We start from the raw sequence: 15,789 nt of genomic DNA on the forward strand, positions 1-15,789 counted from the left end.
CGAATCTCACTTCAGGGTTGGGAAGTGTAGTCACTGTGGTTCCCCTCCCTGAGTCCCATCTGCACAAGGTCTAACCATTTATAATCATAACAGTAGCCAATATCTTGGAGGCCTTGTGTCACACACAGTGCTAATTGGTTTTTACTTGCATTATCTCATTTGAACACTACAATAACCCTAAGAAAATTATCCCGGCTTTGCAGATGGGGAAACGGAGGTTCAGTAAGGTTGAGATGCTTGTCCAAGGTCCCATCACCAGGAAAAGGCTGGGCTGGGACTCAAACCCAGGTGTGTCCACACCCACAGTCCACGGTCTTTGCCTGCCCTCTGCCCGTTCGGCAAGAAGAACTAGCCGTCTCCGGACTTGGGTTCAAGTGTGGCGTGCGACTCTGGGCACCTCTCTGCTGTAGCCTCTCTTTGTCTCTCACCTTCTGTAAAATGAGAAGATTGTAACAGGTGGCCTCTGGGGGACCCTCCAGCACAGATGCTCTGGCATTCCACTTCTTTCTGTGAAGCACGGCTCTGACCAGCCCAGTGGAACCAACAAAGCCGGAATGGGCTGGGGGTTGGGGGGGGTGAGGCGAGCTCATCCTCCAGGAATGTTCTGGGGAGGGGCCCGGGCACGTTCCCGGAAGCAGGTGGCAGGCCGCCTGTTGTCTGGAGGAGGGCAGTTCTTGAGCCTAGCAATGGTGGCAAAGTTCTGTGGGCACTCACACGCCGGTCAGGGTCCTTCCTCTTATGGCCTTTGATGCCTGCCCCCAGGGAGGGCTGCTCAGCTCAACTGTGACTACAGTCGTTTAGGAGCAGAGGAGACACGCACCGCAGTGCTGACAGCACTGGGTTCTCCGTGCCACACGTCAGCTCCTTCTCCCGAGAGCTGTCTTGGGAAGGCGTCCTCTCTGAGCCTTGGCCAGATGTGAGCTGGGGAACGCGGCCAGTAACGCCGCGCTGTGGGGAGAGCCAGTCCCAAGCCGGGTTCCCAGCAACACCTCCTCCTTGTCACCTCCCCAGCCCATACCTGGCCCGTGGGCTTGACGGGGAAAGTGGAGGGATCATCCTGTGCTTTCCCCCCTTGGCGTGGGGATGCGGCCTCGCATCGGTGTGTGTCTGTGGGGCTGTCTGGTGAGTCAAAGAGTCGTTAGGAATGGGGGCCCTGAGTTCAAATCCCAGCTCTGCCACTTAATAGCTGTGTGACATGAGGCCTTTCTGAGCCTCTGTTTCTCAGCTGTGAAACAAGAGTAATAGAGGCCCCTCTCTCACAGGGCTGCTGTGAGAATCAAATGAGGTAGAGAGAGAGAGAGAGAGAGAGAGAGAGAGAGAGTGTGTGTGTGTGTGTGTGTGTGTGTGTGTGTAGAACAGGGAGCCACCATATACCTGAATGTTTGCTGTCCCTGCGGGTGGTTCTGGTGGCTCCCTCAGCACCCCCCACTGCCCTGAGCCAGCGCCCTGACCCCCCGCCCCAGCACCTGGCTGGCATCTTGGGCGTTCCTGATGCCACTCCCAGTCCTGGTTGATGACACCCCGCAGCTTCCTAGTCCAGGAGTCCATCTGACTTACAGAGGGTGTCATGCCTGCCCCACCGTGTCCATCTCCTCAGATTCCAGGCTTCCAGGAGGCAGGTGGAGGTCAGTAAGGGGGAAGTGCTGCCATGGCCTGGTCCCTCCTCTCTGAGGGGTCTTAGCTCATCAGCCTTTTGGGAGCCCAACACGAGCCCAGGCAGGCTCTGGGACGGGATCCCAATGCCCAGGCTAGAAGTTGCCAGGTGGGGCCAGGAGCTGAGCGCCGGGTCGGGCCGGGTCGCACTCGATCCTCTGCGAGCGGCTGGCCACTAGCCGTGAGCCCTCCTCCAACAGCAAGGGGCTGGACAGGGGTCTTACTGTGTGTGCTCCATCCTGGGCTTTCCAGGGAACAGGGTGGCAGCTGATGCAGGAGGCAGCTGACCCCCAGAGGGCCCAAGTCGCTGCCATCCAGGGAGGCTCTGGACGACTGGGGGCAGCGGAGAGCAATGTGTCCATCGTGAAGGAAGCCAAGGCGCTCCATCCCTGAGACCTTGTTCCGGGATTCCCTTCGAGGCACCTGTGACAGGTCCCTCAGTGCCCAAGTCTCTGGGCAGAATCCTGTGCCCCTGTCTGCCCCAGAGCACCCATTGCCAAAGGCCCACTAATGAGGACATACTTGTGCAGCCCAATGCGCTCTGCCATATCAAGGCACTCACACACCCACACATGGCCTGAACACAGCACAGTGAGAACAAGAAGTACCAGTAGAAACAGAAAAGGTGATGAGAGAATGTGAGAGAAAAAAGAAAAACCAGAGACAGAAAAAGCCAGGACAGCGTAGGAAATAACCAACAGGCAGGAAAAGGAGGAGGAAGAAAAGAGTTTGTTGAGAGAATCACAAAACTGAGATGCCTTCCCTCTCTGAGCCTCAACATCCGGTCCTGGAAAATGGGTCTCCTCACAGAGTGGAAGTGGGGGAGGGTTGGGGAGGGGCCAGGGAGCGGAAGAGGAGAAGGAAGGAGAGGGCAGTATGCCAACTTGGGGTGTGGCAAGATGGGCCCAGCACAAGGGAGTAGGGGCTCTTGCTGGAACCCGGGCGGGTCAGCAACAACCGCAGCAGCCACGATGTTGATGCCATGAGAAGGGGGTGATGATATGTCCTGGAACATGTTGGCTCTAGAGCGGGAAAACTGGGTCATGGGGGCAGTAGAGGGAGAGGGGGAGGGTGACTGGGCCAGGGAGAGCAGGCAGGGCCTCCATGCCCAAGGCCAGGAAGAGGAAAGGCACCCCTGATACCAGCTGTGGTGGCTCATGAGCCCACACACCCCCAGTTGTGAAAGCCAGGGCATCGGGAGGCTTGAGAGGGAAGTCGTAGACCCAGAACGAGTTCATTCATTCATTCATTCATTCACCAAACGGGTACTAGGAAGCTGGCACTGTGCTACATGCTGGGGACACAGTGTGAAGCAACACGATTCCCGTCACTGCCCTCGTGGAAGGGAAACATGCGGGGAGCAAATAATCACATAAGTAAGAGTGCAACTGTATCTGGGACGAGTGCTTCGAAAGGAAGGTCTTGGGTAGCAGACCATGTCAGAGGGGTCAGGGAGGGCTGCTTGGAGGAGGTGACACTTGAGCTGGCATTTGAAGGGGGAAGAGGAGTTAACCAGGCAGAGAGGTGAAGAAAGGGCATCCTAGGCAGAAGGGACAGCAGGTACAAAGGCCCCGCACAAGGTGTGGCTAGACCACAGAAGGCAAGGGGGCACCCCGCGAGATGGAGCTGGGGAGGTGGACAGGGCTGTGTCCCCCAGGGGTAGGGGCAGGGCTTTGGACTTTATTCTAAGGACAGGGAGTCACTGAAGTGACAGGACCTGAACTGCCTCAAAGCATCACTCTGGGGAGAATGGATTGTAGGAGCAGGGGTGCAACGAGAAAGGAGGGTACCGTGAGGAAACACCAAAGTCACCATGGGAGATGGCAGGGCAGCGGGCCAGGGTGGTGGCTGTGGAGACACAGAAAAGGAGTCCAGTTTGGGACTTGAAATTTTACAGGATGTGGTGATGGATAAACTGCCAGGGAATGCAGCAATGAAGGAGGAGGTCCTAAAAGGTCAGTCGGGTATGGGGGGTGAAGGGAGAGCACCCTGTGGCCTAGAGCCAGCAGGATGCCTGTGTGCTTATGAGCCCCGGGCATTTCCTGCCTCCAAATGGTGCCATCCAAGAGCTGACCTGGAGTGCTGTGTCCACAGAGGGGCCCCGTGGGTCAGGGCTGATTTCCTAAAGAAGAGGCAGGATCAGGCCCAGAGGGTGGGTGGGGAGTTGTCTTAGGGGCAGAGGTGGTCCCAGACATGGCTGTAGAAGGAGGCTTAGCTGCAAGCATCTTGCAGGCGAAGCTGAGCTTCAGAAAAATGAGCATGAAGAGAATTTGGCCGTAGTCATAAACGGAAATAGAGTGGCTCATTTGATTGCATAACAGAAAGCCCCAGATCACCGGCTCTGTGACCATAGGGCCCTGTGCATTTTGTTTACTGCCATGTGTCTCAGATCACATAGCAGGGGCTCAAGAATGATGTGAAAGAAACGCATGGAAAGGAAGTTGATATGGAACTTTGCTCTTAACAACAACAACAACAACAACAACAGCAACAACAACAGGACAAAACAAGAAAGCAAGTACTGGGACTCAGTCAGACCCTCCCAAGGCCCTGGGTTTGGCCACTCACTGGCCCAATGGCTCAGGTGTGAGGTCCCTTCTCCTCTACCCCCAGGGGCCTACGGGCTCAGCCTTGTGTTGATTCTAGGGTTCCCAGAACAGCGATTTGAGTCCAATAGGTGGGAATGGGAAGGTGCGGGAGAGCTGGGGGGAAAGGAGGTCATACCCTCTTTCCCAGGGCCAGGTAACCGGAGCCCAGCACATAACTGGGCAGCGTGAGGGACTGAGCGCACAGGAGGCTCACAGGGCAGCCTGACCATCTGCCTTCCCTGGTGAAATGTGATCTGCTGCCCTGGGGAGCAAGGAGGGGCATGGGATCCACACCCCATTAAACCCAGCCTCAGGGTGCCCAGGAATCCCTGTCATGCCTCCAGGGCGCTGCCCTGTCTGGGTATGGGGGAGGACTCAGGATGGGGATAGGAAAGGAGGTTGGCCACAGGAAGGGCAGCAGAGGGCAGCCCCCAAGCTTGCTATGGCCTTCCCCTGACACTCTGTCCTGTGCTGCTAACCCATCTGTCCAGCAGCTCCTGCATGCCAGGCCCCAGGATGGGCGCACGGCACACCGCTGGAATTGTGACAGAGGGTCCTCTGGGACAGGGGCCAGGAGACCAGCGTTCTAGTCCTGCCTCCTCTCCCATTTTGGCACCTTATCAAAGCCTGTGGCTCACCCGCTCCGTGCGTGAGCAGAGATTGAGGAGATTGAAAAGTCATCGTGGCTCAGTGCTGCAGCAACAAATCTGGGAGAACCCTGTTAGAACCAGGAGACAGGTGAGGGTGCCCGGAGGGAAGCAAGGACCTGGGGGATGTTGCCTGGAGTCAGAGAGAGGCTGGACCAGACCAAGGGGCAAGCTGGGCCTGAGGGGTCTGGGCAGAGCCCCCGGCTGGAGAGGAGGCCGAACCCATGGCTGTGGCTGAGCCTCAGGGGCTGAGTGCCCACACTTGGAGAAGCCCGGGCAGGGCCAGCCTAAGGTCCTGGGCCAGTGGGGCACCCAGTGCCCCAGACAACGGCAGCCAGAAATCTGGGGTATGAGTCACCTGAAGGGCAGACTTCAGATCTTCCTAATACTTGGTCCAGAGTCACTCAGACATGAGGCCTGACGCTTAACGAGCCCCTGTCCTTTACCCACACCCCATCTCTCCCCATCCACATGTCACCAGACCTTGTCAAACCTGCCTCAACATCTCACGAACTTACCATTCCCTTCCACTCCACTGCCTCTTTTCCCCACCACGCTGGACTCACCCGGAAGGCAGTATCTGGCAGCCTCATAACCTGTCTGCCCATCTTTGATCCACTCCTCCTCAAATAAGAATGGATGTGCTCAAAACACAAACCTGAGCCTGGCCCTTTCTGATACAAAGCCCTTCTGTTTCTCCTGAGAAGCTCAGATTAGAGGCCTGTGAGACCCACCTCCCTCACTGCAGACTCACCTGTCATCACTCCCCACCTCTCTCATGCTCCAGTGCTCTGAGTGCCTCCACCTCCCTGACCACCCTCTTCCCTGATGCCTCTGGGCCTTTGCACATGCTCTCCCTTAGCTAGAGTGCTCTTCCCACCACCCTCTCCCCACCCCAACCTGGATGACCCCATTTGTCCTTCGGGTCTCTGATGGCTACTTCCTCCAGGATGCCTTCCTTGCTCCCCCCAAGGCTGGGTGAGGGGCCCCCCTAAGCTCCATGTTCTCCCACCAAATGCATTGGGATTGCCCTTCAACTTGCTGAACACCCCTTCCTCCACCCCCACTGTAATCCCCTGTCAAGAGTCATGGTCTGGCAGGTTCCTGGGTCAGCCTAGCGGAGCATCCGGAACAGAAGGGCCTCCAAAACTACTTGACTGACTGTCTTCAAGTTGATTGAGTGTTGATGAGCTGACTGTCTTCCTACATGACTTTCCCTCTCACTGGAGGCCACAGCATGGGACAAACTGGCAGTGGGGAACAGGGTGGAGGAACGGAGAAGAAAGGAAGGGAGAACACGATCCCCTAGCCTAGCCTTACCTCCAGGAGTGAAAAAACAGCCAGGGTCCTTACGCAACTGGCCCTTGATGCACAGGGCCTGCCATCCAGGCAGCGGAGCAAAACACTTCTCTCTCAGACCTCTCCTCTTCTTCCTCCTCTTCATCCCCCCTCCCTCCTAGGCCCTCAGGCCCTGCTCAGAGCAGCCATACACCAGCTGACAGCTGGGCATGCCAGCCCCCGCCAGCCCTTCCCGAGGGTCAGGTGACCTCCCTTCCCCAGGGCCACTGGGCAGACCTGAGTCTAGGCAGACCTCTCCACCAGCGCTAGAGTGGACAGTGAGTTCTCTGTGCTGGACACTGGGAAGGGCCTTTTCTTTGCCCAGGGCCTGCAGTCAGGCAGGCACTGAAAAAAGAGACTATTTTCCACTGGATCTTCCCTTCCAGACACTCCCTGCTGCCCTTCCAGGAAGGAGGCCCTGGTGAGTGCTGCCTCAGGGGTAGGGCAGGGAGGGCCTGGTTGATGGGGCCTCAGGGTCCGTGCAGGACAGGGCAGCCCCCTACATCCCGACAAGGCTCTACCCAGTGGAGGTGCCAGTCTGTCTGTGTGTGTCTGTACATCTGTGCGTACCTGTGTATATGGAGGGGGTGCTGGGTCGGTTCAGGGACATGGAAATTCTGCCGTTTGCTCTTCTCCCATCTCTGTGCCCTTCCCCTAGAGTAATTCCAACCCTTCCTAGGGTGTCCAGAAGTCTCTAACCTTGGCTCCTGTATGAAGGCTGGGAGGGTTCTGGTGCGCTGGGACTGTAGAGGAAGCTGTGTGGCAGGTACAGGGGTTGGAGCCAATGATTCCCACCGTTTAACCCTTAACAGCGGCAGCTGTCCCAGGAGAAGTTGGCAATGCCCCCTGGGCTCCCAGAACAGTGTGTCCTGTCCCAGCAGCCCCACCCTTCCGCAGGGTGGGGGCGGTGCGCGAGGCTGGGATGATGTCAGGGCCTGTGGGCAGTAGCCCGTGGCCTGGGTACGGGGTGCCCCCGTAGAGTGTCGGTAGACCACCGGCACCACCAGGGGCCCCCCTGCCCTGGGTCCTCGTGGCCCTCCAGTAAACCTGAGACCTGAACCTGTCTGGGCCTGTCACAGTCCTCAGGATCTCTGGGGACCTAAAAACATCCACGCTAGGTTCCTTCTCCAAAGATTCTGATCCCATGGGGCAGGACCCAGGCTTCTCCAGTTTTTAAAAGCTACCAACTTATGTCTAAACCTTTTTTACTATGAAAAACTTTAAGCCTACAGGAAAAAGTTGAGGACATGATATCATGAATGCTTGCATATCCTACACCAGGTTTTTCACGGTTGTTTGACCTTGGCCGTAATTGCTTCATCGACTACTCTAAGGCCAAGGTATTTGAAGTCGTTTATGGACATCACCACAATCCCCTCAAAGTACTTCAGTAAGTTCTTACACAACCCCAATGCCATTATCCCATTAACAAAATTAACAACTCGCAAAGAACGTCCACATCTAGTTCATATTCAAATTTCCCCAATGCCCCCCTAGATGTTTCATATTGCTTTGTTTACACCAGGATCTAATCAAGGTATACGGGGTCACTATGTCTTCTAAGTCCTTTTCAATCTGAAAGCGGCTCCGCCAACCACCTCCCGCCACTCCCCACCCCACCCCCACCCCCAACCCACCTTGCTGACTTGAAGGGCCGGTTGTCCCACAGGAGGGTGAGAATATGGCTGGGTCAGAGAGCTCTCAGTGCAGAAAGGGAAACTGAGGCCCAGAGAGAAAGGGACAGGGAATCTGAGGCAGAACCAGGTCTCCTGGTCCCCTCCTGGGCTGTGCTCCCCCAGAACTCCCTCAGATCTCCTTATCAGAGATCTGAAAAACTCCTCCTCTGCAAAGGGCCTGTGGCCCCTGGGAGCCTCCCAGTGCTCTGTCCCAGGGCATCCTGGGGACAGCAGGCCAGGCTGAGCTATCCCATGGCTCCCCAGCCCCCCCACCCCACCACCCCCGCTTTCTCCTGCTGGGAGCAGGGCACCTGAATAAATCCTTGCCGTATGGTTGCTATCTTGTTCACCAGCAGCCACAGGGAACAGCAATCAACTTTACGAGCATTGGGTTGTTCAGGGGAGTAAGATGAGAGGCCGGGAGGAGCTCCAGGAATGGGGGACGCGGGGGCTCACTGAGTGCTGGTTACTCTTCCTCATCGAGCAGGACCGGCGCACCTGTAGCTGCAGGGGGAGTGGGGTCCAGCCGCCCCAGGGAGGGACTGGTTGAGCGGAGAGGCCGAGGACCACATTCCCCTCAACTCAAAGGTGCCCTCCAGCTCCTGTGCCCTGTCCCTCTTTGGCAAGCCCTGTGCCTGGCCTCACCCTGTGAATGGAGCCAGGCACGCCACTCCTCAGAACATGCCTCACCAAGGGCGGGAAGCTCCCCCCACTCCTCCGGCCAGATACCCCTTAGAAAAAGTGGGGTGCAGTGAGAGGAGGAGGGAATGTGGAGGGGCATTGACCTTGGTGCCAACTTCTGAATTCTTGAGAAACCGGCCCTGGGTAAGGCAGGCCCTTCAGCCACCGTTCTGGGCTCTGTGAGGACAGGCCTAGCAAACCCAGGTCCGGGATGTGTCCCCCCTCGGGGGCCGGGGCTGGCTGGCTGTGGAGTGTGGGCTGCAGTGACTCCCTCTCTGGGCGATTCTGGCATGCCTGCTGCTGCCCTCTGCTGGGGAGACGCCAGCTTGCGTTCTCCCTGAACAGGCTCGATCACCAGAGTTGGCCAGTCCCACTCTGTGGGGACCACACACTCACACACGCGCACTCACACATTCGGCCGCACGCTCACACGTTTGCTCCACCCATTATCGCATTTTGACCTTAAAAGGCCGTTTCTTCTTGCAGCCACAAAGTTGCCATGCTAACCACTGACAAAACCTTCTATCTCTGGCTCAAAGGCCTCTTATGTAAGGCAGGTGGCTGCTGACCGTAGTACTTAAGAGAAAGGTGGGGAGAGGCGGCAAAGGGGGCCAGAGGTTGGGAAATGTGCAGGTCTGGGTGGTGAGCAGTATCCAAGATCCTGGACGCAGCTTCAAGGGGGTGAGGTCCTGAGGGGGTGCAGGGAGTTGGAAGATGCTGTGCAGCCATTACTAGCCAGGCGCAAGGTGGCCGAGGCCCTGTGGTGCTGTCACGAGGTCAAGATGTGTCAGGAGTTGGGGAGGGAGAAGCCTCCCAGCCTCTGCCTCTTCCAGAGCAGGCCTTCCAGGGGCACTTGGATTCTTGAGTCATCTTTGGCCCATGCGTCTCCCGCCCTGACAGCAAGCTCGGAACATTGCTGCTGCTGCTAAGGACATTTGTCAGTGGCTGAAGGGCTTCTAAACTAATAATCGCTGTATTAAAATCGCATTTGGTCCTCAAACTGGAGGAACATTGGGAGATTTTAAATGTTAAGAGAAAAGGAAAGAGAGAGAAAAAAAATCTTCTCTCAAAGGATGAAATCAGCCCCGAAATAAGTCTGTGTGACTGGGGAATATGAAGCATTGCTCTGTGGTTCTGGGTGTCAAGCCTTCCCTGGGGAACAGAGGCTCTGCAAAGCCACATACTTCAGCCACGGCTGGGAAGGTGACGTGTGAAGTCCCCCAGTGTTCGGTATTGATCCCATCGGGTGGGGGACCACGCAGACGGGGGGCACACACCATCTTACAGCCCTTGAGTCATTTTTAGAATGGATTTTAAAACACGACTTTTTTTTCCCCAGAAAATAATCTTGTGCTTTCCCGGCTTGGATGGCCCCGGATGATACACAACCCTCTGCCACATGAGAAACTCCAAAATCCTCCTGCCCATTACGACCTAAGCAGTTTTAAACGGTTTTCGGGTCCTCTCATCTCTAATAGATTAAAAAAATGCTCCCTTGGGCATCGCAAAGACATTGAATGGTACTTGTACCAAACCTCTGGCTCCGAGAGACCCGTGAAATGTACGGCAGAGCTTCAGAGGCGAGAGGGCACCCATAAACCATGCTGGTTTTGAGTCCGCAGCCTGACACATCTCATACTGCGGTCTGCTTTTGACACAAGCTGTTTCGTAATTATCTCCTACCCTGAACGCTTCCCCCATCAGACTTATGGGGATGCGGTCTGGAAGGCTTCCACACCTCACGGTCTCAAGCAGCCCCCTCCTCCCTGGCCTGAGCAGGAGCCAGATGGGCACCTCCGGTGCGTGTGGCCAGGCCCTCTCTGTGCCCCCTCTAGGCCAGTGACTAGAGCAGTTCGGAGGGCATTGAGCAGGCCAGGCTTACCGCCACTCAGAGCCCTTCCTCTGGTCTCCTGGCTGGTCCTGGCTCTTCCCTATTGCTCCCTGCACATCCCCTCCCTGAGACTTACCACCACTCAGAGCCCCTCCTCAACCTCCCCCACCGCCCAGCCGGCATCTCTCCCCGTCTCAGACCCCATCCTGGACCCGTGACGCCACCCCTCCTCAGCCGACAGCAGTATCCCTCCTAACCTTTTCAACCAGGGCTCCATCTCAACATAATTTGTTCCCTACGAGTCCCCCTGCGATACTCATTATACTTTTAGTATCCGTTGATTGAGAAAATGGATGCTGATAAAAACTACTAGGAACTCAGTAATGCCTTTAAATGAATTTGTATTTTGGTAATCACCAAAGTGTTTATATACATTTGAGAAGTTATCGTGCTCCAAGGGTATTACTGTTCCAGCCGGAAGACGATGCTGGATGGTGGTGTGGCTTGGGGAAGGTCTAGACTGGCCCACAGGAGGCCCACAGGAGGGGGCCTTCACCCTCGGCACTGCGAATCCACACCGCTGAGCGCCCCGTCGGACCCCGTCCCCCAGCAGCACACTGCCCAGCCGGGTGCAAGCTCCTGGAAGGCCCCCGTTTCTGGCCACTAAGGCACACAGTGTGGAGAGGGCCTCGGACAGGACCCTGACCCTCAGGCCTTTAGAACTGACAGGCCCCCTATGGCTGAATCCCACCTAGAGTACTCACTAGCTCTGGGCTGTGAGGAAGCTCTTTAACGTCTCAGACCCTCAGTTTCTCCACCTGAAAATGACTCTCTTCAGAAACAGAGATGGGGATGATAAAGCCAGTGACTCGCAGGAGTAGCTACCATCATGTAGGATATATTTGTGCAGTGAAGTATCTGAGGGCCCAATTCAAGTGAGGTCGCTTTCCGTTTCCAGGCTCCATGCTGGGGACTGGACCGTGAGTTGGTCCATTAGTCAGGATGCACCAGGCTGTGTGGTATAACAAACTACCCCCAAATCTCAGGGGCCTACTAGAGCACAGATGTATTTCTCTATTAGGCTGCGTATCCAACATGCAGAGTCACTCAGAGAGTGACCGTGCTTCCGAGATGACCGGGGCCACCGTGGAACTGCTTACCGCTCCCACCAGAAATGACGTATGTCACTCCCGTTCCCGTTGTGTTGGTGGAGGCAAATCACGTGGCTGTACTTACCTCCAAAGGGCAAGGGAAGTGCAATCATCCCACATTCCCACAGGAAAGACCGGACTCTTTGTGAACAGCGCTGACAATGACCGCAGTCAGCCAGCTTGTTTCCAGGTATAAGGAACTGACAGGCTTTCATGAGATATAGTTCAGGACTAATTTAGTCCAAGTTTGCACTGGTACAAGTTTGATTTGTGGTTTCGCCTGCCATCTTCCTCTAAAATGGCAGTGGCAAGCTTGAAAAGAGGCCTATCTTCTGTAATTTTTAACGAACTTGGGTTTCGCATGTAGGTAGAGATTACACACACAGACTCTCAGGAAATAAAACGTGCCAACTGGTAGTGATGAGCCATGAGGCACTCATCCACCTCAGCTTGATGGTGGCCTCTGTCACTGTCCCTGGCATCACTTGTATTGTCATCTGTCTCCATTCTGGAAGCCAAATACAACTGCAGGCCCTGCTGTCCATGACCCTCCCCCCACCCCCCAGCCCAGGGAGTGTCCTGCAACCCTACAGCAGGCTGACTCAGGACCCTTGGGGCTGCACTCACACAGGCATTTAACAACCAGCTGGATGGGGGGGCCCATCAGAGAATTTAGCCCTTGAGTCTCCTGGAGTGAGCCCAGAGCTATTTCATTCAGGACATAACCCAGCGACAGGGGAGGAGGACACAGGGACCTGGGGCCATTTGTCCACCACTCCGGGGGGAGGGGGCTTTAAGCTGAGCTCTTCTGGCTGGGGGCATCTGACCCTCTTCCCTCCCTCGGTCTCTCCTCCTCCTCCCTCCCCAAGGAACACGAGGGCAGGATGCTGGGTGAGGGGGGCAGCTGTGGGCCTCTGGGGGCAGGCGTGGGCTGGAGAGAGCGACACTTGTCTCCCTTTGACGCACTAGAGAGAGCCCAGCGTTCTCAGCAAGTGTGTCAGAGGGCTGTAAGGTCCTGTCTCAGGCGGCGCCTCACCTGCCTTCCCAGCACCCAAGCTGAGTCAGTCCCGAGAACAACCCACGCAGTGACAAGCCTCGAGTGGTGGAGACGCTTGGGGAGAGGACTCCACAAAGGAATGCTGTGCATTTTGTCATCTGAGGATCGTGACAAGGCTATGGCAGTGGGCGGGAAACCAAGACTCAGACGAATGTTACCGGTTCGTCCTAGGGGCCTCAGCAAGCTAGTGGGAATGCCTGGTACAGATGTGGGCTCTGGACTCCTTGCCCAGTGCTCTGAGGAAACAGAACAGGGCCCAGAGGCACTGATCGAAGGCCAAGGCCCACGCCAATGACAGACGTGCCTGCATGTGGCAAAAGGAAGGTCTGGGTTGAGAAAGATCTGTCAGCTTGAATTACTTATCCGGGACTTTTGAGGGAGGATGGGGAAGAACGGAGGTCTTCCCTCGCTCATTCCCACAGAGCAGGAGGCTGCACGCAAAGACAGTGACACCCTGAGTTTCCTTGGGAATGGAAGGTCAGCATCAGTGTCAAGGGGAAGCCACGGTGTGCCTCCCTGAGCAGCACAAAGCCCACCTGCCCAGCTCAGGCAGGTGCTTTGGTGTGAATGCCACTGCCCTCCAGCCTCCCTCTGCCCCTTCCCACCAACCTGTGTCAGAACCCCAGATCATACTGTACTATGCTATCACCTCCTCTATACCCTAAGGAGACCCTCGAGAGGAAGGATCTCCATCACCCTGTTGAGTCTAGATTTTTTTTAACTTTTTTTTTTTTTTTAAGTAATCTCTATGCCTTACATGGGGCTCAAACTCATGACCCCAAGATCAAGAGTCACATGCTCTACCAACTGAGCCAGCCGGGTGTCCCAAGTCTAGATTTTTTTTTTTTTAAGTACAGGCTGACTACCCATCAGACTCCCCATCACTACGACCCACCCTAAGTTTGCACTGCAGTGCCATGGGTTGCCTCGGAGACCCAGGGTCTTCCTGGCTTGCTCTGCGCTCTCTGAGAAAGTTCAGCCAGGGCTCCTGAGAACATCTGGGAATGCCAGTGCTTCTCAGGTCTTGTTGACATCCTTAGCCAGAAAGTACCTCCAGCCCCAGCTCTATAGGTAGACCTCCCCGGACCCCTCATGATGGTTTTTGCAGAGGTACGGAGCCCACCCACCACTAGGACAAGCACTTACTTCATCAGGTTGGAGGAGGAAAGCTAGGGGTGGTCAGGAAAGGAGAGACCAGGCCTGGGGGACAAGAAAACCTGGGTTCCGTCCTAGCACAGCCAGTGACTTGCGGGCGACTTTGGCCAAGTCCCAGCCTCCTTGGGGCTCAGTTTCCTGACTGTCAAAGTGGATCCACAGCAGCCCTCAGCATCCCCGCAGCATGGCGGGTAAATGCGCTATGGGGCTAAGGTGTCTGGGTTCAAATCCCTGCCCCGTCCTTAACGGCGTCGTGCACATAGGCAAGTTACTTAACCTCTCTGTGCCCCATTTTCCCCATCCGTGAAACAGACTGCTAACACTACCTCATAGGGTAGTTGTGAAGCTTAACTGGGTTGATCTATATAACAGAGACCTGGCACACAGAAAGCACTCTGGGTTTATCACCATTTATTATTTCCTCCCCACACCACCACAGCAAGGTGACACTGATGTCCTTAGAGCTCCTTAGGGAGACAGGAGCGTGGGGAAGAAGGGCGGTGGGCCGCCCAGCGCGGCTGCATGAGGGCTTGCCTGGGATACCAGATGGACCTGTCGGCGCTTGCTCAGCAAGGCCAGGCCTGGTTGGTGGTCCTGGGCCACTTTGGTTTTTCTCTTCTTTCTTCCTTCTTGCCTTCGCCAAATTTGCAAGCAGAATTGGGTTTGCCAAACAATTGTGCTATCTTGTCATATACCAACTGATCCCCGAGCCAATTTCTGATCTGCCTCTGCATCTAGATGCCTCCTACCACCTTCCCAGCTTGTGGACCAGGCTCCAAATGGGGCTCTGTCTGTGCCGTCTTAGAGCAGACGGGATTAAGGCCTAGGCTGTTGTGTCAGCTCGGCCCCTTGCCATCGGGCCTCAGCTCCCACCCCCACAACACACACACCTGTCGCCTGGCCCCACAGCCCTAACCTCCCCAGTCACGCTCCAGCCACGCAGGCAGCTCTCAGAAGCTTCACCCTGCATCCAGCAAAGCAAAGGCACATACCAGACAAAATGCCTCACCCTTCCTAAAGGGGCACTCACTCTGTGGCCTGAAAGACAGTAGCCAACGTGAAAGAGGCCCTTGTAGGGCTGTGGGGCATATAAATGGGCTGGGCTGAGGTTTTCACTGCCACCTGGTGCCAGAGGTCTAGGTGGGTGGCGGGGGTGTCTCTGGGCTGGGGTCCTGAACAAATCGATAGGTACTCTGTGCATGCAGCCAGCTGGCCGTGCCCGTGGTCTGGACTGAAGGTCATTTAGAATGTTAATCATGTCCAGTCCTGCCTAGCTTGGTGGCATCCGTGGCCAGGAGTCCAGCGGAGAAGAGAATTAATAACTCGGCGGTGATGGGCACCCCTGTGAGAATGTCCTCTCACACAGGACAGGACATATGTGGCCAAAAGAGCCTCCCCTCACAGTGTCTCCTTGGCACTCTCCTGAGACAAAGTCAGGAAGTCTTTCGGGGCTGCATTTCCAGCCCAGAGTTCCAGCAAGCCCACCCTTCAGGAGGGAAAGGGAACAGCAAGGAACAGAGGACAAGGCCCAGAGACAGGCGGCCCCCACTTTGCTCCTGCCTCGCTCCTGGTCCGCACCAGAGCCCAGGTAGGGCATTTCACGCCTCGCTTCCCTCACGTGCAAAGCGGCAGTGAGAAAGGCTCCCTTTCTTACAACCCAGAGCTGTTGGGAAAATACGACCGCCACAGCAATAATGCTAGAAATAATAATGATAAATCACATTTATTGAGTAGTTAACTCTGGGCCTTCAGCTAACCTTTTCATGGGCTTTATCTCAATTTTGTCCTAAGTCCATGAGGTAGGTATCCTTACTATTTCTTTCTATAGATGGGGAAAGTGGGGCCCAGAGAGGTTTGGTAACTTCTCAAGGTCACACAGCAATTATGTTGTGGAGCCATGATGCAGACGGATGTGCACAGCTGTGCCGTACAAAACTGAAGCTTTCCTGTACCCCCTAAGCCCATCCATGCAAGAGGCCGAGTGCCCCAACAGCGGGGACTCTGCTCTATTC

This window comes from Panthera uncia (genome assembly GCF_023721935.1).
Source record: "Panthera uncia isolate 11264 chromosome B2 unlocalized genomic scaffold, Puncia_PCG_1.0 HiC_scaffold_24, whole genome shotgun sequence".
Classification (NCBI taxonomy): domain Eukaryota; kingdom Metazoa; phylum Chordata; class Mammalia; order Carnivora; family Felidae; genus Panthera; species Panthera uncia.